Source organism: Zalophus californianus, chromosome 8 (genome assembly GCF_009762305.2).
Source record: "Zalophus californianus isolate mZalCal1 chromosome 8, mZalCal1.pri.v2, whole genome shotgun sequence".
Classification (NCBI taxonomy): domain Eukaryota; kingdom Metazoa; phylum Chordata; class Mammalia; order Carnivora; family Otariidae; genus Zalophus; species Zalophus californianus.
This window is the reverse complement of record NC_045602.1, coordinates 90,402,672-90,427,870: the sequence shown is the minus strand read 5'-3', so window position 1 is coordinate 90,427,870 and position 25,199 is coordinate 90,402,672. Positions and strand designations below refer to the sequence as shown.

The 25,199-nt window shown below is 44.0% G+C and overlaps 1 protein-coding gene across 3 annotated transcripts in view; it reads left to right on the top strand.

Annotated features, from left to right (window-relative positions):
* Positions 1 to 325: 325 nt before the first annotated feature.
* Positions 326 to 25,199, top strand: part of SYNDIG1 (synapse differentiation inducing 1) — a 244,390-nt gene continuing 219,516 nt past the window's right edge. Inside the window, exon 1 of one of the 3 annotated variants that reach the window (XM_027622251.2) lies at positions 326 to 574. The gene's annotated coding sequence lies outside the window, so the exon portion shown is untranslated. Of the gene's footprint in view, positions 575 to 607; positions 730 to 888; positions 1,048 to 25,199 lie in introns of those variants that run through there. The other 2 variants (XM_027622253.2, XM_027622254.2) reach the window with 2 other exon arrangements.

Sequence of the window (25,199 nt, the reverse complement as noted above, 5' to 3'; positions counted from 1 at the left end):
CGCTTTCCACATTCCCAGACACCGGCCCCGGGCTACCCGCCAGATGTGATCACCCCCGGGGGCCCGCTCAGCTTGGGGCAAAGTTGGCGGCCGCCTTCGCACGGGCCCGTTCCCTTCTCCTCCTCACTGCCATCCTCCCCCGGAGCCCGTGGCCACTGCCTCCAGCACGCGTGTCGCCAGGCTTGGCGAGCCGTGGCGCGTCCCGGGACGCCCCTCGCCCAACCCACCCGTCAGCCGCGCGCCGCGGGAGGCTCCCAGCACCCTTTCCTTTCCCGGCTGCTGGAGGGCCGGGCTCCGCCCCATTGCCGCCAAGCGCCAGCTCCCCGCCGCCCTGGGCTGCCGCCGCTGCCCCTAGCCGGGCGCTCCAGCACGCGCGGGGCGGCTGGGGGCGCGGGAGGCGAGCGCAGGGCGGGGAGCGGCGCGGAGGGGAGGCGGGGAGGGCAGAGGAGGAGAGAGCTGGGGAGCTGGGGAGCAGAGGCGGGCGCCGCACCGCCCCGCGCCCCGCACGCTCGCCTGTTCCGGAGACGCACGGGCGGCAGCCTGGGCGCACTGGCCGGGTCACCTTGTCCGGGAGGTAAGTCCCGACCGCCCCGGCAGCGCGGGTTGGGCAGACTGGTCGGCAGGAGCAGGGCGGGGGCCGCGGGCGGGCGCAGGAGGCGGCCCTCGCGCGGGAGGGCGCCCTGGCTCCGCCTGGGAGCGCGCAGACCCAGCGGCGGCTCGATGCCCGCGGTGAGTCCGGGTGGTCGCGGCGGCGGGACCTGGGAGGCGCGGGGTCGCCAGGAGCGAGGGGAGAGCAGAGCGGGCGAGGAAGATGCGGAGGAAGGGGTCGGGTGCTGTCAGCCCAGGCTGCAGCTTGGCGCCTCGCCACCCCAGGCGCCCCGGCGAGGCGGAGGGGCTGCTGTGCAAAGTCGCTGGGAGCTAGTGAGACCCAGACCTGGGAGCGCAGAGGAGCGGAACTGCCCAAGGCCGTGACCGCGCGCGGCAGGCATTGGCTCTGCGGGTTCGGGCGACCCCCTGAAGCGACCCAAAGGAGACCGGCAGGGGCTGGTGAGCGGGGCAGCCGCGGAGCTGGGGACCGAGGTCCAGATGGGACCGGGAAGGGAAACCGGCTTGGATTGCCTTCGCCAAGCAAAGGGGAAAAGGAAGGCAAGGGCGCGAACGCGCTGGGATGGGGACTCCCTACCCCGAACCAGGACGAAGGCGGGGACTCCTGGACCCCCCCGTTTCCGAGAACTCGCTGGTCCCTGGCAGCCGCGACAACCCGCAGCCCTGGGAGTCGCCAGCCCCGGCTCAGAGAGGGGACCGAGTGGACACGCTTTTGGGGATCAAGTTCTAGTCTCGATTTCCCTAGGCATGATTTCTGCCTCTTGGTGTGCGCTCTCTGAGCAGCGGACAGAGAGGAACGGATTACGGGCAGAGTTGGGCACTTTTCTGAGGGAAGGGGCTTTGATAGCTTGTGCGTTTTCTGCAAGACTCCAATTAGTGTGGGCGCTTGCAGTCTTGCTTTGGGGAGGATGCCAGTGGGGTCGCTTGGCTTTTCTGAAAAACTAGAGGAAGGCATCATCTGGTCGCCTTCATTTCCTTGGCGGGGGGTGGGGGGTGGGGGGGCTTGCACGCAGAGGCTTGGGCTTCTGGCACCCAGACTTCAGGTGAGCGCAGCCCTTCTGCGGCGTCAGATGCGCTGGCGTCGCGGGGCTAGTGGCCCGGACTCAAGGTCTGCGCCTTCCCTGGCCCTGTCCCGATGCTCGGGACAGCAGACACCAGCCGAGGGCTTAGCTGATTTGAGGGATAGAGGGTGGGTGGCTGGCTCCGTTTTCTAGTTAGAATGGGGCTCAGGCGGTGGTGCGTGCGCGAGTGTCTGTGTATCTGTCCGTCTCCCTCCTACTGGCCGGCGTGTTTAGTCAGAGCCCAAAGGGAGAGGCGTGCTGCGTAGACCTGCAGCCTGTGGGGTGAGCAGCCTGGTAACCTACCCCAGAGCGAGCCAACTTTTGTTGCTGAGGTGTGATTGCCAGGACAGTCTGTGTTGGTGCTGGATGTGGTCCTCCGAGAGGGGTCCGACTCCAAAATCCTCACAGACCTGAAGATGAGCCACCGAGGTGGCCCCGCGGCAGTCAGATGTCCCTTCTGGCTAGGACAGGAAGTAACGGGAGCCAAATTTTCGGATGACTGATTGCATACAGTTGCCTGGTGGTTGTGTGGAGTGTCTTTTTGGAGATCAGACCACAGGTGCCAAGCCTGTGAGAGGGTGTGAGGAAGAGCCCTCCACCTCCTTCCTTCCCTTCCTCTTTCCAACGCCCCTGGTGCCTTTGCAAGGAGCAAATGTTGGTTTGTAGCTGGTCTGGTGCCCTTTCCCACCTTGCCCCCACCTACTGCATGAAAATGGAATCACCATAGCCAAGAGGGCCTTGTTAAATAAAGGGGGGAAATGGGAAAATCTGTGTTTAAAGTTTTTTTTTTTTTTACGATGGAAAATTTCAATGGCACACCAAAGTTGAGAGAATAATATACTGAACCCCTAGTGTACTCTTCATCCAGCACCACCTTCACTGACCCTTTGTCCTGACCTCTTTTTAATCACCCCTCCTCAGGTTTGGAGGCCATTCCAAGCCCACCTCATCTCTAAATGCATCCCTGTGTATCTCCAGCTGATGACATTTTGTTCCATTTTCACCTATCATCAAAAAAAAAAAAACAAAACAAAAACTGCTTTAAATGATTCTATTAGAGCCTAGGTGATATTAAAATAGAAATGAAGGCACCTCCACTTCTGTTTTGAGGTAGTAAAAAAAACCCTGCTGATGTTCCTTGAGACATAAGGGGGATTGAAGAAGGAACGAGAAATCCAGATCCTGAGAAAAAGAGACATTTGAAACCATTAGATTTGACTTATATTAGTTGATGTGTAGGGAATAAACAGGATTCCAGCTGAACCATGAGAGGCAAAAGAATTATATATATAAAACTTTAAACTCAATCCATAAATCAGAAGCAATTAATTTATTCCACATTTAGCATGACATAAATTAAAAGTGCTATACACTGGACTTGACTCATCTTTCCCATTAACTCTGACCTGTATTTTTCTAGGGAGTTATTTCTATTATAAGATAATAAAATGGTATTTTCTTATGTAAGTTTTCTATCCAAGACACTAGTCGGTGCTATTCTGGGGTTCGTGAGCAGTACTGAATATTTCATCTCTCAATTAGAAAATGTTTGGTCATCACAACAGTCACATCTGATACAACCTCTAGGGAGATATTCTGCTTACAAAGATTTGAGTCCAAATGTGGTTTCTGTTGGCTGGAGAGGAATAGCACGGTGAGGCCTCCAGAGACAATGGGAGGGTGATTCCCCACCACATTTTTACATGGCTTCCTCCCACCCTGCCACCTCTGTGCTTTCCTTTATATAAAAGCTGCTCCTAAAAATTGTCAATGTTCTTGGAGGATTCAGTCAGACTTTTGAATACCTTTATAGAGTGCATTATTTAAAGGCATCCTTAGTTAACCTTTTGCAATATGAATAACCATCCTGCAAGTGAGCAGTTTTAAACAAAATCTTGTCTTTCCATGATACCAGCATGGCCCTGAGCCCCTCATTTTGGCCTTTGCAGCCCCCCCAGGCACATTGGAGAGTCTCATGACCAACACGGACTAATTGCAATACTGTGACCTGTAGCTTGAGCAGACTTCATGTTACCAGCAAGATTCGTTGAGTGAGTGGGTGAAGGTGGCAAGGATTAAAGTGTGGGGTGTTCATTTGTCAGCATCAGCAAAGCAGTGGGGCTAAATCGGTACCAAAACAACCTGTTCATTCAATGGGAAGTCCTGAGGCTATTTTGCTGAAAACATGCCGATGTGAGGCGCTCTGGGAGCCAGAGCTTTGGACCCAGCATCACTACACTGGAGATGTTGAGCCAACATGTCAAAAAAGCAAAACACTGAAGATGTGCATACATTAAAAATTCCAAACATTAAAGATAGGCTGACCAGGTTCCTGCCGATGTCACCAGAATTAGAATAATGAAGGTAGTAGCAGGTGGTTTTAACAAATGTGATTTTTCAACATTCTCTTTGCAAGATGCTTAGACATTTCCAGTTATTCCTGAGAGTTCATAAATGTGTTTTTAAAAGGGGCTGGGTAACACTTTCAGGCACTAGGCTACAATCAGTGCCTCCATGGTGGTTTTATTTGCCAGCCGGTGTACTGGATTTCAGCTGAGTGTGCAGGGGGACCGAGTGGGGGATACACATTTGGGATGTTCCCGAGTCTGTGGCTGCCCACCCCACTCTCTTTTCTGGAGGGCCTGTGAGGACCTTAGGTTTCAAACTCTGGGTTCTGCCACTTGCTTTTTGGTTGATCTTAGACTGCTCACTTATCTTTTCTGAGCTTCTGCTTCATTTTTGTTCTTTCCAGGATTTTGAAAACAAAATGGTTATGGTTGACACAGTTTTTTAAAACAGGGAAGACTTGGGACTGAGAACATTTTAGTGTCTTAACTGCAAGTCTCTTTAGGTGAAGTTGCATCCCCATGGCCCTCTGAGAGCTCAGAACAGACCCTGCTCTGCACTTGCCTCTTCACCAAGAGTCAGAGTGAGGACGGTGTGCCTGTCCATGCAGGCATGCATTCTCATGTAGGAACGTGCCTGAGTGGTGCAGACGTTCATGTCACGTGGGGTTTAGAGGGAATATAGAGAAAAGGCATGTGAGCAGAAATTTATCCTTAACACAACTCAATTTTGACTCATGTCACATTATAAAAATTACATGATGCATGGTCTCTAGGAGAAAACATTTTAACAGAGATTATCAACAAGCCACAAAGCACAAAGCACATGGTAATTTAAGTTATGAACTTTGCTTAGATCAAAAGTCCAAGTCATCTTAAATCATTTTATGATAAATAACCTATTAGGTTGCATTACATAAAATACTGAAGACCAACAGCAACAAATAAGCACTGGGATCTGAGATAAGGATCAGAACCCAGTATAACATGAACAGGAAACATTATACATGTGTAAAATATATACGGAAGGTAGAAGCTGCTTCTGGAAGCATAGTTCAGACCAGCCCAGGGGACAGCTTTGCATATTTACTCACGTGAGAAGAATTTATCTAGGAGTTCAATTAACATTATTACAGAGAGATGGGGAGTTTTGCCCTGGAGGCTCAAATCAATGTTCAGTTGTTGTGAAACATTCTGAGTTTTTAGTTCTCAGTCGATTCTTGTGTGCTCACAGTCATTTGGAACTTAGGTCTTGATAATGCTATAATGTGGTGGCATTTAGGGGGTGTGACTCCGTGGAAGAGGGAATGGAAGCATTTCCTGATTGCACAGTGAGCCTTTCAGAAAGGGCCTACTTAGTTTAAATTCATATGATAAAAAATCATTGCTTCTCAAACCTTTGACCTTCATTGGCTAGCCACTTTCAAACATGCCTCCCATCTGTTCCTCTTTAATATTCCTTTTGATCGGGGAATGTCAGTGTCCAAAACAAAACAAAAAAGCAAACAAACATTTCAGACAATTAGAACTACAAATGTTTTATTTCATTGCCTCAACTTTAAAGATACTTCTGAAAGAGAAAAAATATTTTACCTCAAATATTCTGGAGCTTCACCTCTGCTCAGGGAAGCAAAGAAAAAAATGTTACATAAACTCACCTTTCTGCCATGTGTACAATATGCAGGGTTTTTGTTTGTTTTTGTTTTTGAGAGAGAGGGAGCTCAAGTGTGAGCAAAGGGGTGTGGGGGCAGAAGGAGAGGGAGAGAGAGATCCCAAGCAGGCTCCACACCCAGCATGGAGCCCGACACAGGGCTGGATCCCACAACCCTGAGATCGTGACCTGAGCTGAAATCAAGAATCAGACACTTAACCCACTGAGCCACCCAGGCTCCCCAACAATATGCAGTTTTTAACTTACTCTTATGACCTTATCCTCAGAACTTGGTGGCACAGGCTCTCAGTTGGTGTAGATGTTTGAAATAAGAGGATTTGCTTTTGGGGTCCTAATGGGCTTAAGTCCTGGGACAGGGTTAGGAAAGCCAGTAGCATTGCTGAGGAGTGGCCTCAGGCTGTACTTAGCATTAGAAGGGACCCTGAGGATGCCCAACTCCACCTACCATAGATTGCTACCAATTATTTTGTCATTTGCAATGCCTAAACTTGCCTTAAATAAAGTATAGTCGTTCCCATTATCAGCAGGGCACGTGTTCCACCACACCCAATGGATGTCTGAAACAGTGGCTAGTACCAAACCCTATATACACTATGTTTTTTCCTATACATACATATCTATGGTAAAGTTTAATTTATCAGTTAGGCACATAAGAGATTAACAACAATAGCTAATAATAAAATAGAATAATTATAACAACACACTGTCGTAACAGTTATGTGGATGTGGTCTCCCTCTCTCTCTCTTAAAATATCTTACTGAACTGTACTCACCCTTCCGGGGATGATGTGAGATAATAAAATGGCCATGTGATGAGGTGAAGTGAAGGGAATGGGGTAGGCTGTTGACCTTCTTACTGCCTGTCAGCAGGAGGATCATCTGCTTCTGGACCTCAGCTGACAGTGTGTAACTAAAACTTCGGAAAGCGAAACCACGGATAAAGGGGGACGTTTCTGTAGGCAACCTTAATATCTGAAATCTCAGCCTTGGCCTCTTCCCCTGTGTGTTTCCTTTAGAAGGGACCTTGTGCTTACCAGTTGGGGTAATGGGGCCGCGTCCTGTAGGGCAGTCAGGAAAGTTGAGATGTGACAGGTTAACAGTGTGCAGTGGTTTTGGACACCATCTAAGCACAGGGTCTGGCCTGTGCTAGTAGCTCAGACATTCATAGATGTATTTTATGAGCCACTCAACTGGGACACCTGGGTGGCTCAGTCTGCCTTTAGCTCAAGTCATGATCCCGGGGTCCTGGGATCGAGCCCCACATCGGTCTCCCTGCTCAACAGGGAGTCTGCTTCTCCCTCTCCCTCTATGTGTGCTCTCACTCTCGCTCTCAAATAAATAAATAAAATCTTAAAAAAAAAAAAAGAGCACTCAGCTGCTCCAGATGTCCTGTAGCTTCTGCATGCACACAGATGGTGGACAGGTCCCTGCACCGGCCAGTGCCACCACTCCCAGCCCAGTCCTGAAATTCATGCCAGTGTCTCTTGTCTGCATGCAATCCTATTTTCCCTTTACTCCTCCAATCTTTTTCTTTTCCCATAGTGCCCTTGGGCACAAGCAGTTCCTCCACAAAGAGCTATGAGCGGATTAATTAATATGCATACTATTTCACAGCTTTCCTTTCTACACTAAACCCAGAGACACAGCACATTCCTTATCAGCACTCCAGTGTAGTGCAGTGCACTGAACTCTCTCACAAATGTGGATTCCTGGTAGAAGTTGATTTTAAGTAAAGGGGAATCATCTGTTTTGTTTCTTCTAAGTTCGTTCTCTGCCTTTTATTCTTATATTGATTGTTGTTTTTTAAAGCTGTGGACATAAGTGTCCCACCTTTACACATGGGGCAACCACATTGTTGTTCTTTATTCAGAATTAGATCATCAAGGCTCTTGGAATTCTCTTCTAACTGCCTCTGGGAGGGGAAGGCCATTCAACCTGCAACAGCATCCCATCAGTGACTCAGAATAAGGGTGGGGGCACTGATTTGACGGTCTTGATCCTTCCGTCCTTCCCTTTGACCCTTCTTGTTGGGATCCTCTTGCATAATATTCATTGGCACGATGGTAAATCTGAGTATTTCTTGGTGTAAGTATATTGGCTGTGAATGGGAGCATTTTGGAACATCACAGTCTATTCTAAAGCAAGAGGAAAAATATATTTGTTGACTCAAAATGTGCAGAATAATACAGTTTCCTTTCCTGATACTAGACCTTGAGTAGCTGATTTGGCGAGTACCTTTCCAGGAAAAACATATGCTTCAGACTTTTGGGTCCCAAACATATACTTCCATCTCAGATGCCAGTAATTGTTCTGAGGTTGTGCACTGCAGGCAGGCCAGCAGGGCCACACAGCACATGTCAACTCAGTGAGTGGCTCTAGCATGGTGGTGCCCTCTCTCCATTGGTCTTTGACCATGGTCCAGCCTCAGACACCCTCTTTCTTTGCCAGAGCAGAGATATTTTTCTATGTTCGAGAACTTCATGACACCAGCATTCTATTTTGGAAAGTTCATGCTTTGGAATGCCACACCTGGCTGGCCCCTCCCTCCTCCCTTCCTATTCATCTTTTTTGCATTCCTCCAGTTGGAAGCTCCTCTGCAGGCAAAGACTGCCTCCCATTGATGGTCCAAAGCCATTCCATCCCACTCAGAGTTGAGCACTGCCTGTCTCCAGCTGCTTTGTGCACCCAGGACCATAGTAACCAAACTCACAGATGGTGTGGGCAAAGGGCTTCCTGGTGACCCCTTGATAAGGGATGAGTTAGCTGAGCTGTAACCCATCTAGAACTGCCCTACCTCCCCATATCTTGTGCTCTAGCTATTCCAGTGTCCCTTGGTACCCGCAAAGGTTTCTGGTGGCCTTTGGAAATTGCCTACTCCAATTTAGAATTGCAAGTTATGTCTAATTTTAGGCTGATTTCTAGGGCTGGAGAAACTTTGCCTGCTGGGAGGGACCCTAGGCCCTCAGGTACCCAGATGAACTAGTAGATCCTCCTGGTAGCTTCTGAGGGCCTTCCCATAGCCCAGTTCCTGACTCGGGCCCCAGGCCCCACAGCTTCCCTGCTTCTGCAGAATAGGAGCTCAGCTTCTATGCTTGACAGGCCACTCCAGGATTCTTGCTCCTGGGCTTGTCCTGTGCACTCCCAGGAGAAAGCTGTGTGACCTCTCTGGAACATCATCCTCAGACCTAGAAAGGGTCTCTCCATCTTCCAGGTGAAGGCCCAGAGGCCTGTGTATGCACATGAGCTCTCTGCATACCAAGGCCTGAGGAGTGGCAGTGTCAAGGTGAAATCAGCCCACTTTAGGAGCAGAAAAAGTGCTCAGTAATGACCATGAGTTTCTAGAGTGTGGACATGGCAGGTAGTGGAGGCATGACCAGCTAGGAGAGCAGGGGACTGTGAGTCTTGATGGGGCACATGGCACCCCACTTACCCTTGGGCACCAGAGAAGTAGATTGGAGGCAGCCATGGGCTCTGGAGGCATTGGCACTTCAGTGGAAATTGAGGCTGTTGGGGTGGGGGATGAGAGGTGAGTGATGCAAGGGCTCATAGAGAGCCGAGCCCGGGCCCATAACCAGGCCTCACTTCTGCATGGCTACAGACACTCTAGTTGCCAGGGGCTGGCCCATCTGGACCTATGACACCGTGGCAGTCTACTAGCCTTCCTAACCTCAGGATTTGACTCTTCAGGGCTGGACATGGACACCACTCCATGAGTTGTAGACCTCCACTTTCCACTCTTTCTCTGAGAGGAGGTGTTACACCCACTGGTGCAACGCTGGGCTGGCTGCACTGAAAGAGGAAGCCTCACCGTTCTGGTTTCTGGATGAAATGGAAGGGAGTGAGTGAATTTGGAGAAGCCAAGTGAGCTCAAGTCTGGAGGCCACATTAAAGCTTGCAGAACTTGTTTGTAGCTTGTCATGAGGGTTACCAGGATAACCCTCTACTGCTTGTATCTTATATTATCCATATATTTCTCCCAGGAAAGAAGAGGAAGGGAAGAGCAAGGAAGGGGAGGGATGGAGATTTGAAATGTGTGTATTATTCCATATCATTTCCTTGGCAACCTCCTGAGATGCCCCCATAATATATTTGGTGGGCTGAGTCCCAGGAGGTTTACTCAACCTGCTCTGTGACATTTTACTGCTAGTTGTAGGGCCTCTGTGCAGGGACCCAAATCTTTAGGGTTTGTTTCTGTGTTTGTCTCTAAAGTTCATGCTTTCTCACCCATGACACTCAGTATTCCTAGCATTGCTAGTATCTGGCATAATGGTTAGGACAATAATACATCCTATATAATAGTTGGACAGACAAACAGATGCAGACACTTCCAGTTTGCAATGAAACCCAAGGAGTACAAAATTTAATTAGGTCATTTCTCCATCTGTGCTTTTTGGTGGTTTCCTTGGAGGATAATGCCTACAGCAAATCAGCAAACTGTTACCCATGGAATGGGGGAAGGGAAAGCTGGTTTAGGCCAGGCCAGGGAGTTGTGTGCCTAGAAAAGACCAGAACAGAAATCTCCTGCAGAACATATAGCAGTCAGAGGGGAAAACCTGTTTCCTCTAAATGCCACGGGCGCCAGGTATTTATAGAGAGCATCAAAATAAACTCAATAGGACAACAGGTCACCCAGGGAGACCTTGTGGGCACTCTGCTCTCTTGTTACTCTCAGCATGAGGCTTTTCCCAGAAGATGCAAATGTTTTGTCTCCTTCAACGCTGCCCCAAAATGCAGGTCTTCTTGGAATTTGTATTCAGAACTTTATATATTTCAAAAATATATTTCAGGGAGTTGGACTCTGCCCATTGTTCATGTCTCTCTTCTTAAGACTAAGTTGATGCCTTTCTTAGAGAGTGAAACACAGATGAACTTCATTGTCTCTTACGGCACAAATCAAAGGGTCTCTGTCTCCACTGCGGTATGGCTTAGCACTGGAGGATGTCTTGGGAGTACCATCCTGACTGTGTACTTCTCTCTTCTCTGACTCTTCCTTCCCCTTCCTTGACCCTCCTTGATTTCACTGACCGGCCTTTTCTGACAGAATGGGCTGGGCCATGGCAGGAGGCCACTGTTTTTCATACTGCCCATATTCTAACTAACCAAACTATCCTGCGGTCTTGCTTTTGGCTGTGATTTAAATGCAGCTGGCTCCCAGCTTTCTTTCTCTATCCCTAAACCCTCCCAAGCCTCAGCTTTGTCTATCCACATGCCCACTAGCATCTCCCTTGGGGGCATCAGCCTCAGAGAACACCCTCTCAGCCTTCCCCAGGCCCTCTCGTTCCCTGCCCATGCCATTTCTGGTGATGACACACAGTGACCCAGGTATCCACACCAGAAAACTGTTTGTTTTTTAGGCTCCTACCTCTTCCCCTCTTCCTCATCACCAGATTTCTTTTCTTCTCAGTATTTTTTACCTCTCCCTTATATCTCTTCTACCTTAGACCCTCTAGACACTCACCTCCTTCCAGGTTCTATCAGCAGCTTCCTGCAAGGTCTCTTTACTGGCTTCCATGTGCTTCTCACTTCCAGCCTCCAGGACTTTTAGAAGAGGGTGCATTCTAAAACACAGCTCTGCCTCAGTGGTCCTCATCTTGAAGCACTTCATCTCCTTCTCATCTACAGTGAAATAGGACAGGCTGCCTGGGGATAATAGCAGGCTGTCCATGACACCCTATCCACCCTCCAGTTTCATCTCCACCTGTCTAGGTTCCCAGAACACTGGGCCATTCCTGCCCCCAACACACACACACACACACACACACACACACACACACACACACACACACACACATGCTACATGCTTTCATGCCTCTCCCCATCTTGGTTGGTGCCTCCTGCTAATCTCCTTCAAGGCTCAGCTTGGCTATTACTGGTGCCCTTCCCTCAAAGTTCAGTGTTCCTGCCCCTGGGCTTCCTTGTTACCTGAGCCTACCTCATTGTGGTGTGGCATTAACAAAACAACCAAAGTAAGAAACATCTAGAAATAATTTTGGCAAGAAATATATAGGAGCCATATGAAATAAACTATAGAATTTTACTCCTGGAATAAGAAAAAACTTGAATAAGTGGAAAGATATACTATGCTCTTGGATAAGAACACTCAGTAGTAACAAAATGACATTATTTTCACCAAGTTAATTTATAAGTTTAATGCCATTTATGTCAGAATGCTGATGCTATAATTGCCTTTTGAACTTGACACAATTATTCAAAACTTCATGAAAGAATAATCAGGCTGTGATGTTAAGTTTTTTTTTTTTTTAAGTGAAGAGGAATGAAGGAGAACTGGTTCTCCCCAATAATGAAACTGAGCATCAAAACTATACCCATTAGGATGGCTACTATAAAATTAAAAACAACAACAGATAGTAAGTGTTGGAGAGCATGTGAGGAAATTGGAACTCTTGTGCACTGTTGGTGGGATTTTAAAATGGTGCAGTTGTTTTGGAAAGTACTAGGAAGGTTCTTCAAAAAAATAAACATAGAATTACTATATGATCCAGCAATCCCATTTCTGAGTATATATCCAAAATAATTGAAAATGGAATCTTGAAGAGATATTTGCACACATAGCATTATTCATGAGAGCCAAGAGGTAGAACCCAAGGATGCAGCCCAAATGCCCATTGATGGATGAATTGATTTAAAAGGATGTGGGATATATATAATGGAATATTATTCAGCCTTAAGAAGGAAGAAAATTTTGATCCATGCTACCACATGGATGAACCTTGAAGAATTTTACTAAGTGAAATAAGATATTCATAAGAAGACAAATACTGTATGATTCTACTTATTGAGGTTCCTAGAGGAGTCAAATACATTGATACAAAATATAGATCAGTGGTTACTAGGAAATGGGAGAGAGGGAAAAGGGGGAATTGTTTAATGGGTATGGAGTTTCAGATTTGCAAAAAGAGAAGATTCTAGAATCTCCCAGCAAGCAGAAGTCCAGGACCAGATAACTTCACTGATAATTCTACCAAACATTTAAGGAAGAATTAATGTCTGTCCTTCCCAAACTTCCAAAAAAAGAGGAGGGACCACTTCCAAACTCATTGTATAAGGCAAGTGATGCCAAAACTAGACAAGGATGCCACAAGAAAAGAAAATCACAATATCCCTGATGAACTTAGAGACAAAAATCCCCAACAGAATATTAGCAAACCAAAATCAACAATACATTAAAAGGATCACACACTATGATTAAGTGGGATTTATCCCTGGATGCAAGGATGGTTCAGCATCTGCAAATCACATTAACAAAATGAAGGAGGGAAATTATATGATCATCTGAATAGATACAGAAAAAGACAGATGTATTTGGCAAAATTCAACATCCATTTATGATAAAAACTCAACAAAGTGGGTATAAGGGGAATGTATTTCAACATATTAAAGACCAATATATGATGAGCCCACTTCTAATATACTCAACAGTGAAAAGCTGAAAGCTTTTCCTCTAAGATCAGGAACAAGACAGGGATTCCCATTCTCACCACTTTTATTCAACATAGTAGTGGATGTCCTAACAAGAGCAATTAGGTAAGAAAAAGAAAGAAAAGGCATCCAAATTGGAAAGAATTAAAATTGTCACTACTTGCAGGTGTCACTACTTAGAAAACACTAAAGACTCCACATACCCACACTCAAGATCAGTAAAGTTGTAGGATACAAAATCAATATACAAAAATCTGTTACTTTTCTATACACTAATGACAAACTGTCAGAAAGAGAAATTAAGAAAAAATTGATTTACAATTGCACCAAAAAGAATAAAATATCTAGGAATAAATTTAACCAAGTAAGTGAAAGACCTGTACACTAAAACTATAAGACATTGATGATAAAAATTGAAGAAGACACAAATAAATGGAAGGATACTCTGTGCAAATGGATTTAAAGAACTAGTATTGTTAAAATGTCCATACCATCCAAAACAATCTATAGATTCAATGAAATCCCTTTCAAATTCCAATGGCTTTTTTTCACATAGAGAACTAACTATCCTAAAATTTGTATGAAACTACAAAAGACCCTGAATAGCCAAAAGAAACAAAGGAACAAAGCTGGAAGCATCATGCTTCCTGATTTCAAACTGTTACAAAGCTATAATAATTAAAACAGTATGATACTGGCACAAAAAGATGTGTAGAACAATGGGACAGAATAGAGAGCCCAAAATAAACCCATGTATATTTGGTCCATTAATTTATGACAAAGGAGCCAGGAATATATAAATGGCAAGAGAACTATCTCTTCAATAAATGGTGTCGGGAAAACTGGACCGCTATCTTATATCATACAGAGGAATTAACTCAAATGGGCCAAAGATTTGAACATAAGACCTGAAACTATGAAGTTCCTAAAAGAAAATATAAGTAGTAACCTCCTTGACATTGGTTTTGGCAATGATTTTTGGATTTGACACCAAAAGCAAAGTCAACAAAAGGAAACAATAAGTGGAACTATATCAAACTTAAAAGTTTCTGCATAGTAAAGGAAATCATCAACAAAATGAAAAAGAAACCTAACAAATGGGAGAAAATATTTGTAAATCATATATCTGATGGGGGTTATATCCAAAATATATAAAAGGCTCGTAGAACTCAATAACAAAATCCCAAACAATTTGATTAAAAATGGGCAGATCTGAATAGACATTATTCCAAAGAAGACATACAGATGGTCAACAGGTACATGAAAAGGTACTCAACATCACTGATCACCAGGGAAATATAAATCAAATCCATAATGAGATACCACCTCACACCTGTTAGGATAGCTATTATCAAAAAGACAAGAAATAGCATGTGGAGAAAAGAGAACCCTTGTGCACTATTGGTGGGAATGTAAATTGGGCAACTACTATAGGAAACAGTATAGAGACCCCTCAAAAAAAAATAGAACTACTATGTAATCTAGCAATTCCACTTTTAGGTATTTGCCCAAAGAAAGGGTTAAGTTGTAACCCAAAAAGATATCTGCATCCCCATGTTCATTGAAGCATTATTTACAGTAGCCAGGACATGGAAAGCAACCTAAGTGTCCATCAATGAATGAATGGCTAAAGAAGTTGTATACATTCACATACACACACACACATACATGCGCACACACACACACACACACACACACATACATGCATACACACACACACACACACACAGGAATATTATTCCGCCATAAAAAAGAAGGAAATCCTGACATTTGTGACAACATGGATGAAACTTGAGGGAATTATGCTAGGTGAAATAAGACATAAGAAAACAAATACTGTATGATCTCACTTATATGTGAAATCTAAAAAAACCAAAAACCAAAAATTAAACTCACTAAACAAACACTGAACTCATAAGTACTGAACACAGATTGGTGGTTGTCAGAGGAGGGGGTGGGTAAATGGAGTAAATGGGGGTGAAGATGGTCAAAGTTCCAATTACAAAATTAATAAGTCCTGGGGAATGTAATGTACAACATGGTGACTATAGCCAATAATACTATGTTGAATATTTGAAAGTTGCTGAGAGTAGATCTTAAAAGTTCTCATTATAAGAAAAAAAGTGTAACTATGCATGGTGATGGATTTTAACTAGATTTATTGTGGTGATCATTTTGCAATATATACAAATTTTGAATCATTATGTTGTACACTTGAAATTAATATAATGTTATATATCAATTATATCTTAATTAAAAAACCCACAATGGTGAGACCAGTTGCTTAATCGCTTCTCATGCTCACAATCACCCCATTTCTGGGCAAGAACTGTGGGATGGGTACCAGATGATCCAGATGCCCTCCACTTAAGATCCCAGGCGACAAGATGAGGCCACTGACTCTGGTGCTTTCTCATCTGTAAAATGGAGAGCATACCTACCTACTTCCTTTAAAGATTATTGCAAAATGCAAATAAAGGATCCATCCTTTATTATTATTTATTTGTGCTAAAAATTTAATTCTGGAGATCTGATCCACAATGTGAATATTACTTAACACTACTGAACTATGCACATGAAAATGGTTAAGATGGTAAATTTTATGCTGTGTCTTTTTATCACAATAAAGACAACCTCACATTCGTTGGAGCTCTAAGGTTCTAATTACTAGCAAATAACTGACAGATTGTTCTGGTTATCTATTGTTCGTAATAAACTACCCCAGAACTTAGTGCTCATGGATATGTGGGTCAGAAATTCAGAGAAGGCACAGCAGAGATGCCTTGTCTCTGCTCCATAATGTGTGGGGCTTAGCTCTGAAGACTCTGATGGCTGAGACTGTAGTCACTGGAGGCTTCTTCACTCCATCTCTCAGGTGCCTGGGCTGGGCTCGCTTGAATGCTGGACTTAGCTGGGACTGTCACCTGGAGTGCCTACACATTGCTTCTCCCTGGGGCTTCCTCACAGCATGACAGACTCAAGGTAGACAGATTTCATGTGCCCTGGCTGGTACTCGAAGAGTGAGCATGAATGAGGCACAGTGTACAGGCTTATTCAGCCCAATCCCATTTTGTTGGTTAGAGGCAAGTCTCTAAGCCAGCCCATACTGAAGGAGAGGCAAATTAGATCCAACTTCCTGAAGGGAGACACATCAAAGAATTTGTGATCACATTTGGTCTGCCGTGATAGGTAAGATAGAGAACTCTGGAATAGCTTCTGACCCCTCAGCGGTTATTGTATTGGCAAAGGCAGCATGACAATCAGGGGAAGAGCTCTATTGGTCAACAACTAGAATTTAGGAAGTTGGCTGTTTGAGTATAAAGTCAAATTATGTCTCTCCACATCATAAAAAATTTCTGAATGAATATAAAGAGAAGCATTGATAAATAAATATAAAAACTTAAATAAATTCAGCCTGCAGTTGAATTCTTAGCAGCATTTCTAAATGAGGAGAATATTGATAAAGATTAACCAAATATATGTTATTCATTCTGTGCAACAAACACTATGAGCAAAATTAAAAAGCATAAAATAACCTGGAAAAAAACATTTGTGACAAATGTAACAAATGTTTCATCCTTGTAGAGTAAGTATTAAGAACCCAAACAACCTCATCAAAAACTGAGCAAGTGCCATGGAAGAGAAGTTGAGAAGAAATGGAAATGACTAGTATATAAACGTATGCAGAAGTGTTTATCCTCACTTGTGAAAATACAAAATTGAGTTTGGGAAGATACATCGTCCTTCCAAAACAATTGCATAGATTCAAAGATGGTGCTGCTCAAGTCAGTAAGGACACCTGAGGCAGACGTGAGTTCCTTGGTTCTCTGTGCGGGAGAGGAGTTGAGTCAGCGCTTGTCTCAAAAGCTATCATGAAATGTTCATCCAGATCCTTCTGTTACCTCCTGGATCCCATACATGAACCCGCTAAGCAACAATTCTGAGATACCTGCAAAATATGTGCATCTAGACTTGAAGTAATGAAATATCAGGGTGAAAACCCTAAATGTCTGTCATGAAGGGATTAAATATGTAAATTAATGAAGTTATTCCAATAAATAATAAGACAGACTCAATACTTGGTCCATTGCCCAGGACCGTGCCTGATATGTATTTATACAGATGCGTGTCCATGACAAGCTAATAGAGATAGAAATCTAGAGAGAAATATGTTAAAAATTGTGTGAATGTGTTACTCTGTGTGTGTGTGGGGGGGTGTGTTTCATATATTCATTCAAAACATGTTGGAAGGCTATTCCCCAAATTATCAACAGTAGCTATGAGGAATAGGGCAGGAGTAGGAACTTTCATGTTTTGGTTTTTGTTTTGTTTTTTTTTGTATTATACACACTGGTATGGTTTAAATTTATATTTTTGGTGGACATTATTTTCTGTATGATTATACATAAAGAACTACAAAGAAAGAAAAACGGATGTAGAAATTTCTTTGGAATCTGGTCATGAGAATAAACTAACTTCCTACCTTCAAAAAGATAGATATTTAGAAGAGACGAAATGTCAGGAACAAGAAGAACAGATGCAAGAAAGGACACATCAGAAGAAGCCCTGGAGGAAGGGCAGCTGTAGCAGCCCAAAGAGCACCATGGATCTAGACGTCCCTCCCCCTTCTTCTCTGGGCAAGCATTGGGGCACAAACATCCAAAAGTTTAAAATACTAGAACTGTGAGTCCCATGACATCTGACTAACTCTGAAATAAAGCAAAAAAATGAGCTGGAAAAAATAAATTTATAAAAATAAACATGTGCTACTTTTGCAATAAAAAAATAAAAATCTATCCTATGGAAATAATCAGAGGTCTGGGTAAAGTTTTTTGGTTACATGTTCATACATGCCTTGAGGGAAGTGGGAAACCTGGGGCCTTATAAAAGTGGAGTAAAGGGTATTCATGCAAAGTGAGTAAAACATGCTCAGGTTGCAGTAATGAAGCAAGACTCAAAACTGCATGTACTTATGTGCAGAGGGAGAAAAATTCATGTGTGTTTGGAAAAGACTGGAGAAGAGACCCCAACCTTATATGCAGATTTTATTTCTTTCCTTAAGTACTTTTCTAATGTTCTAATTGATCAGTTATTACCATTTGGGTTAGAGCAAACTAAAAATTTTAGAAAAGATGTTATTTGTTCTCTATTTTGTATTCTTACGTCCTGTGCCTAGAGCCTGGCATACAGTAGGGGTGCTTAGTCAATTTTTGCCCTTCCTTGACTTCCTCTTAGCCCCCTGCCCTTCTCTGGAAAAAGCCTTTCTGTGCTCCTGCCCAACATCCCCAGCTTGAGTGAGTTCCCACCCTCTCCTCTGCACACACTCATGCAAGCCCTCTCCCATGGCTCTACAGCCCACAACAGTGGAGACTCTTTAGAAGTAATTCATTCAACATATCTCAAGTGCCTACCATGTGCTCTATCTTGTGTTAGATGTCAGAGATAAGAGGAAAACCTGCAGACCTTCACTGTACCCTCAAGGGCTTGTCTGACGGGAAGGGGCTTCACTTCCTCTGCATGCATGCAAGCAGGATGATACAGGTGGGTACAGGGCCTGTGGGGCTTGGAGAGACCTCAGTCAGAGCTAGGGGTGGGGGTGCTGTGGCAAGGTTCAACCAGGACTCAAAAGATGGAAGGGTTAGACCAGAGAAGTAGAAAGAAGGGATCTTGTAGGCAGAGAGTTCAGGATAAGGATCAGAGATTAGATACGGCATTTCTGTATGGCCTCAGAACCTGATCTGTGCCAGTGGTGTTTCCTGTGATCTAGAAGACTGGATGGGAAACTGTAGACAGTCAGATTAAGTCACAAACAGCTGTGGCTCCCTATTGCTACATGCAGATTGCCCCAAAACTTACTAGCATAAAATGCTCGCAGTTTCTGAGAGTTGGCAATTTGGAAGAAGACAGCTGGGTATGTCCAACTGGTCTGTTGCTAGGATGCAGTCAGAGCTGGAAGATTAGGGAATTTGGTCAGCTGGGCATCAGCTGGGAAGCTCTATTAAACCTCAGGAACTCTCCATGTTGGCTGCATTGGGCTTCCTTGCAGCATGGCAGCCTCAAGGTGTTGGGCTTCCTCAGTGACTGCTCAGGGTGCCAGTGTGAGTTTTCCAGCAGAAGACACAAATTACACTTGAGTCACAAGCCTGCCTAGATTCAGGAAAGGGAACAGGGCCCCCGCCTCCCCATGACAGAAGCACCAAGGACACATTGTGAAATAATTGTGGGATGGGAAATACTGTTATGTCCACTTTTGGAAAATATGATCTCACACAAATACTGAAAAGTAAAATACTCAAATGATGTGCTTTCTACATGGTAGGTCTTTAGATCACAGATAAATGGCAAGTGGAACCCTTTCTCAACAGCAAATGATCTAAATCCATCTTTTTACTATGTGGGTTCTTCCACAGCTTCTTAGTTATTTTCCAATATCAATATAAAGTGTGTTAAATTATTTCTCAAAAGTATATCCTAGAGTGTGATACTCTTTTAGGTCCATAATCAGAAACTGGGGCATGGGTTAATAGCACCAATATTGTACATTATATGGGTTAGTTATTACATAAGTGGATTATAGGTCTTAGGAATTTGGTTCAATTCCATCTTTCTCCAGTATTTTTACTGCAGAGATAGAAGGGAAAGGTGAGAAAAAAAATGTAAGTTTCATGTCCTTGTATGTCTAATAACTTCTCCAGATTTACATAGAAATCAGTGGCAAAGCTGATTTGGATCTAGGTGTTTTTTGTTTTTTTGGTTTTTTTTGGGGGGGGGCTTTTCAACCTTTTTTTGTCTTTTTTATTCGACATGCAAAATACAAAGATCTCTTTATGCAATTGTGTGAGTACATAGGTTAGAAATCGTCAAGCTTGAAAATAAAACAGCCAGTTATTTTACGAGCAAAATAGATTTATTTGAGAATGGCAGAGGAATTGCAATTTGAGACATGCAGGCTATGGCCAAACTAAAGGCAAGTCTGAAGGACAAAGGAGAGGAACCATTTATACATAAAAAGGAATAAGTTGGGAGGGGCTGCTTTTATGAAAGTCCATTGAGAGAGGATGAGAGTTTACAGTGGTGATTTCTCATTGGCTGAGTTGTGGCAGTTTCTCATTGGCTGGACTATTGTCCGGCAAGGAGAAAGTCTTCCCTACTTCTTCTGGATCTAGTAAAATAGACTTCTTACTGATGGAAAAATGCAAAGTACCTTGCTTCTGGGGTCTGAAGTTTAGGACTGTGAGGGCATGAGTGCTCCCCCTTCTGGCCTCTTGGCTGTATTATTTTTTTCTTTTTTATGATGTGCATTCTGATAGTTGTCCTGTAGGTTGTCAGTTAACATGCAAGTAGTATTCTACCTCATTAGAATTATAAAGTAGTCCTCTAAACTTTCATACAGCAAACAAGTATTTATTTATCTGGAATCTGGTTAAGAACTATTAGAAAACAATTCAATACAGCTAAGCTAAAATGATAGCTAATACAGCGGCAGTTCAGAAAGCTCTGAGGGTCTCACACTATGTTTGGCTTGTAATGATAGACATTATTACTTAGAGTATTGAAGCTCTGGAAAGGGTAGAAGACCCGCGGGTCACACATTGTGCCATGATGCTCTAACTTCTGGAATTTGCCTAGAAAAACATGTTATTGTCAGTTGGTTTGTTACAATTGTATGGCTTTTTCATAAAAAAGAAAATATTATGCAAATCGTCATTTATTTACAAGTTCAGATCGAATTATGATTATGCTACCATTTATTAAAATAATGTGGCCAGTCTCCAATTTTTTTTTACTTTTTAAATTTAATTTAATTTAATTTTTTATCATGATAAGTGTACTATATAATCCACATCACTTATTTCACCCATCCCCCACTGCCTTCCCCTCTGGTAACCATCAGTTTTTTCTCTACAGTTAAGGGTCTGTTTTTTGGTTTGTCTCTTTCTCTTTTTCTTCTTTTGCTCATTTGTTTTGTTTCTTAAATTCCACACATGAGTGAAATCATATGGTATTTGTCTTTCTCTGACCAACTTATTTCACTTAGCATAATACTCTCTAGCTCCATCCACGTTGTTGCAAATGGCAAGATTTCATTCCTTTTTATGGTTGAGTAATATTCCAGTGTGTGTGTGTGTGTGTGTGTGTGTGTGTGTGTGTGTGTGTGTGTGTGTATACACACCACATCTTCTTTATCCATTCATCTGTCAGTAGACATTTTGGCTGCTTCCATAGTTTGACTATTGTAGATAATGCTGCAATAAACATGGAGGTGCATGTATCCCTTTGAATTAGTGTTTTTGTATTTTGGAGGCAGATACCTAGTAGTGTACTTATTGGATTGTAGGGTGGTTTTATTTTTAACTCTTTGAGGAACCTCCACACTGTTTTCCATAGTAGCTGCCCCAGTTTGCATTCCCACCAACAGTGCAAAAGAGCTCCTTGTTCTCCACATCCTTGCCAGCACTTGTTATTTCTTATGTTTTTTATTTTAGCCATTCTGACAGGTGTGAGGTGGTATCTCATTGTGGTTTGGATTTGTATTTCCCTGATGATGAGTTATGTTGAGCATCTTTTCATGTATCTGTTGGCCATTTGGATGTCTTATTTAGAGAAACATCTGTTCATGTCTTCTGCCCATTTTTAAATTGGATTATTTGTTTTTGGGGTGCTGCATTGCATCAGTTTTTTATATGTTTTGGATACTAACCTTTTATTGGATATGACCTTTGCAAATATCTTCTCCCATTCCATAGGGTGCTTTTCTCTCAGCTTTATTTTAAATGAGGTTTCTTTTACCCAGTTTCACAAACTGAAACAGCAACAATAACAGAAAACCAGGGACACAACAGCTGAACTATGGGGTTTGTTATTCTGACATGCTACCAGCCTACTAGAGGAGGACTGATTAGCTGTCCCTGCCTGAGCCAAGGGAGGGTAGCAGTTGTTCAGACGAAGATGCTGGAGGTGGGAAGTGCGGACTCAGCAGCTCAGTGCAGTCAGGGCTGTGGCACTTCCATGGCTGCCGCAACCCAAGACATCAAGTCTGAAATCAAGGCAAGAAGTAGGAGACTTAGACAGAGCCCCTAAAAACATTTGTCCATGGCTTTCTCTGGCTAGAGGTGTGTCTTCAGCCACTCTTGGTTATAAGAATGCCTGGAATAAGGATGAAGATTTAACTATCCTGTCTCCAGGTGAAGGTGGGCAAAGGCGATATCCTAGGGTGGGTCCTCTACTCAGCCTGTGACTGTCACCTACTTCAAGGCACATCATTGGGATAGATGTGGGATGGGAAGTCCAGAACACATGTGTTTGTGAACACAAGGAACAGTCAGTGGTTTGAAATTGTGTATATTGTGTGTGGGAGGGATGGCAGCCAGGTGGGTAAAAGAGAGGTGGCAAACTTTGAGCTTAGGCTGGGGAAGCCAAGCAGAAGACCTGGACCGAGGCCAAGCAGAACTGCTCAGCTTACGTGAGCACATCTGGGGCACCGGTAGAGTGCAGGTTCTGATGAAGGGGTTGGAGTGGGGGATTCTGCACCTGCACCACACCCCTAGCTCATGCTCTTGCCTCACTCTGAGTAGCCCAGGTCCAGGTGGTGCTCAGACTTGACTGCACAGTAAATTCATCTGGGGATATTGAAAAATTGGTTTGCACACAAATAATGTAAAGAATATAAATTGAGTTGGGTCAATAATATTAAAGGAGCAGCTGAATCATTTTTGCCTACTGAAATATCTGTTAAAGCTGTGTTCCTGGGATGCCTGGGTGGCTCAGTCAGTTAAGTGTCTGCCTTCGGCTTAGGTCATGATCCTGGGGTCCTGGGATCTAGCGCCATGTCAGGCTACCTGCTCAGGAGGGAGTCTGCTTCTCCCTCTCCCTCTGACCCTCCCCTCTGCTAGTGCTTTCGCTGGCTCTCTCTCTCTCTCTCAAATGAATAAATAAAAAATCTTTTTTAAAAAAAGCTGTATTCCTTAAACTCTAATGCACGCACAAAACACCTGGGGATTTGCAGACACATAGATTCTGGCTCAGCAGTTCTGGCCTGGAGCCTGAGAACCTGCATTTCTAGCAAGTGTCAGGTAATGAAAATGCCACTAATTCCTGGGTCACACTTTAAGCATCCAGGTAGTAAAGGCCTATCCCCTACTGGATAGGGGGAGGAGATGGGTGATCTTTGGGGCATAGAAGAGAAGGACTACCTCTGTTGTCACTGGTCTGAGTCAAGAGAGGGTAGCAGCTGTTCAGTTGGAGATGCCAACAGTGTAAGCTTGCTGAGGGCTTTTACATATTGTTTTACTTATCTTAAGTAAACTTACATAACCTGGTTTTGGGGTCAAGAAATAAACAGTTTAAAGTTTGTCTTATGTAATACATAATATAAACAAATTTTCAGTGTCCCTTTCATTTAAATCTTCAGAGGTACAAAACAGATGCAAGAGTTGGTGACTACTGTGTCTTTGGGTTTATTGGGGTGTGTTGTAAGGACACATGGTCAGAGCCCAGGCTCAGAAGGGACTAGTGCATGACTCTCCTTGAGCTACTTAACCTCTATGCTCTGGTTTCTCCAACTTCTAAATTGGAGACAAATGCTGTTATCTCAAAGAATGTGAAGTTTGCTGGGGGGTCTAGCACACTTCTTGTATGCATGAGGCTAAATGAATAAATGAATATGTATTTGCCTGCATAAGTATGTTTATGCATGTATCTGCATGCACACATATGTCCATGTGTAAATGTGTGAGTACATGTATGAATATATGCATACCAACCTCCCCTCCTGATCTCCTTCACTCCAAAGTATTTTGCCCCTTTGAGTTGTGGTAGATTGTTTGCAAACATGGGCTTCAGTGACTCCTCTTATTTCTCCACATCCCCTGCTTTGCACTGACATGCTCACACCTCCCCTCAAGAAGAGTCCATTCCCCGCCTCTTGAATCTGGACCGGCTGTATGTCTGACTTTGATCAACACAATGAAGTGGGAGTGGCAGTGCATCAGTTCTGAGTCAGGATTGACGAAGCCATCAAAACTTGAACTCACTTGTTTGGACTGCATCCGCCAGCTTGTGAAAGAGTCCAAGCCGGGACCATGCAAACTGCTGCCTTCACACTAAACCAGACCCTGGAAAGCCAAACAGACATTTCTCCTCCTTCCTACATACAAAGTGCTTAAAACAGTGCCTTGTGGAGTAATTGTTCTTCTCATCCACACTTGATGTCCACTGTCACCTAATTGTGGTTCACACTTCCCAATGGTGCGTTGAGAACAAGGTAGACCAGATGGACAAGCACTTGAGCAGAGTGATGATTAATCACCTACCTTGAGCCCTTCTTTCTCCAGGCTCCAGACTGTTCTCAAACTCCAGCAACAAGCTGAAGAGAGGCAGGCTTCTTCTGTCTTGGGACCTGTAGACGTGGGTTCAAGGAGGCCTTCCCTGTGGGCTGCACAGGTTTCTGCTTAGGAAAGATGAATTCGCATTTATTCAGCCTTTGCTGAGAACTCTCTATTCCTCAGGCAGACCGAGGGTGTCATATCAATGAGCTAAGTGAGACCAAGGTGTGAGTGTTTTGCAGAATATGAGGTAAATATGGAATAAGACTCTCTGCCAGGATTCTCAGCTAAAGACATCACTCCTGGACTTGCCACTGCCTTTAACACCAGGCCTGTGTCAGGGCATTACTGGGCTCTGGGATGAAAGAGTCTACATCACTCTGCTGTTCTAGAATAGGACATTGAATCTTGGATCAGGATGTCCCACCTATGGTACATAAAAAGCCTTTTTTGTGTTAATCCTCATTTCCCCAGCAGTGACTCAGTCCTGTTCATGGTCTTGGCAAGTCTAAGCTGCCTGTGGAGGCCGAGATTCCTGCAGGTGCCCTGACCTAGAACTGGATGTCACTTTCCCATCCCATTTCTTCACACAGATACACAGACACACACATATTTACATGGGCACTCACACTCACACACCAACACACATACACAGGTACATCTACTCACACACACACACACAGACACACATATACATATTAACAGTCACATGGACACACTTAGATATGCACACAAACACCCTGAGCTGTAA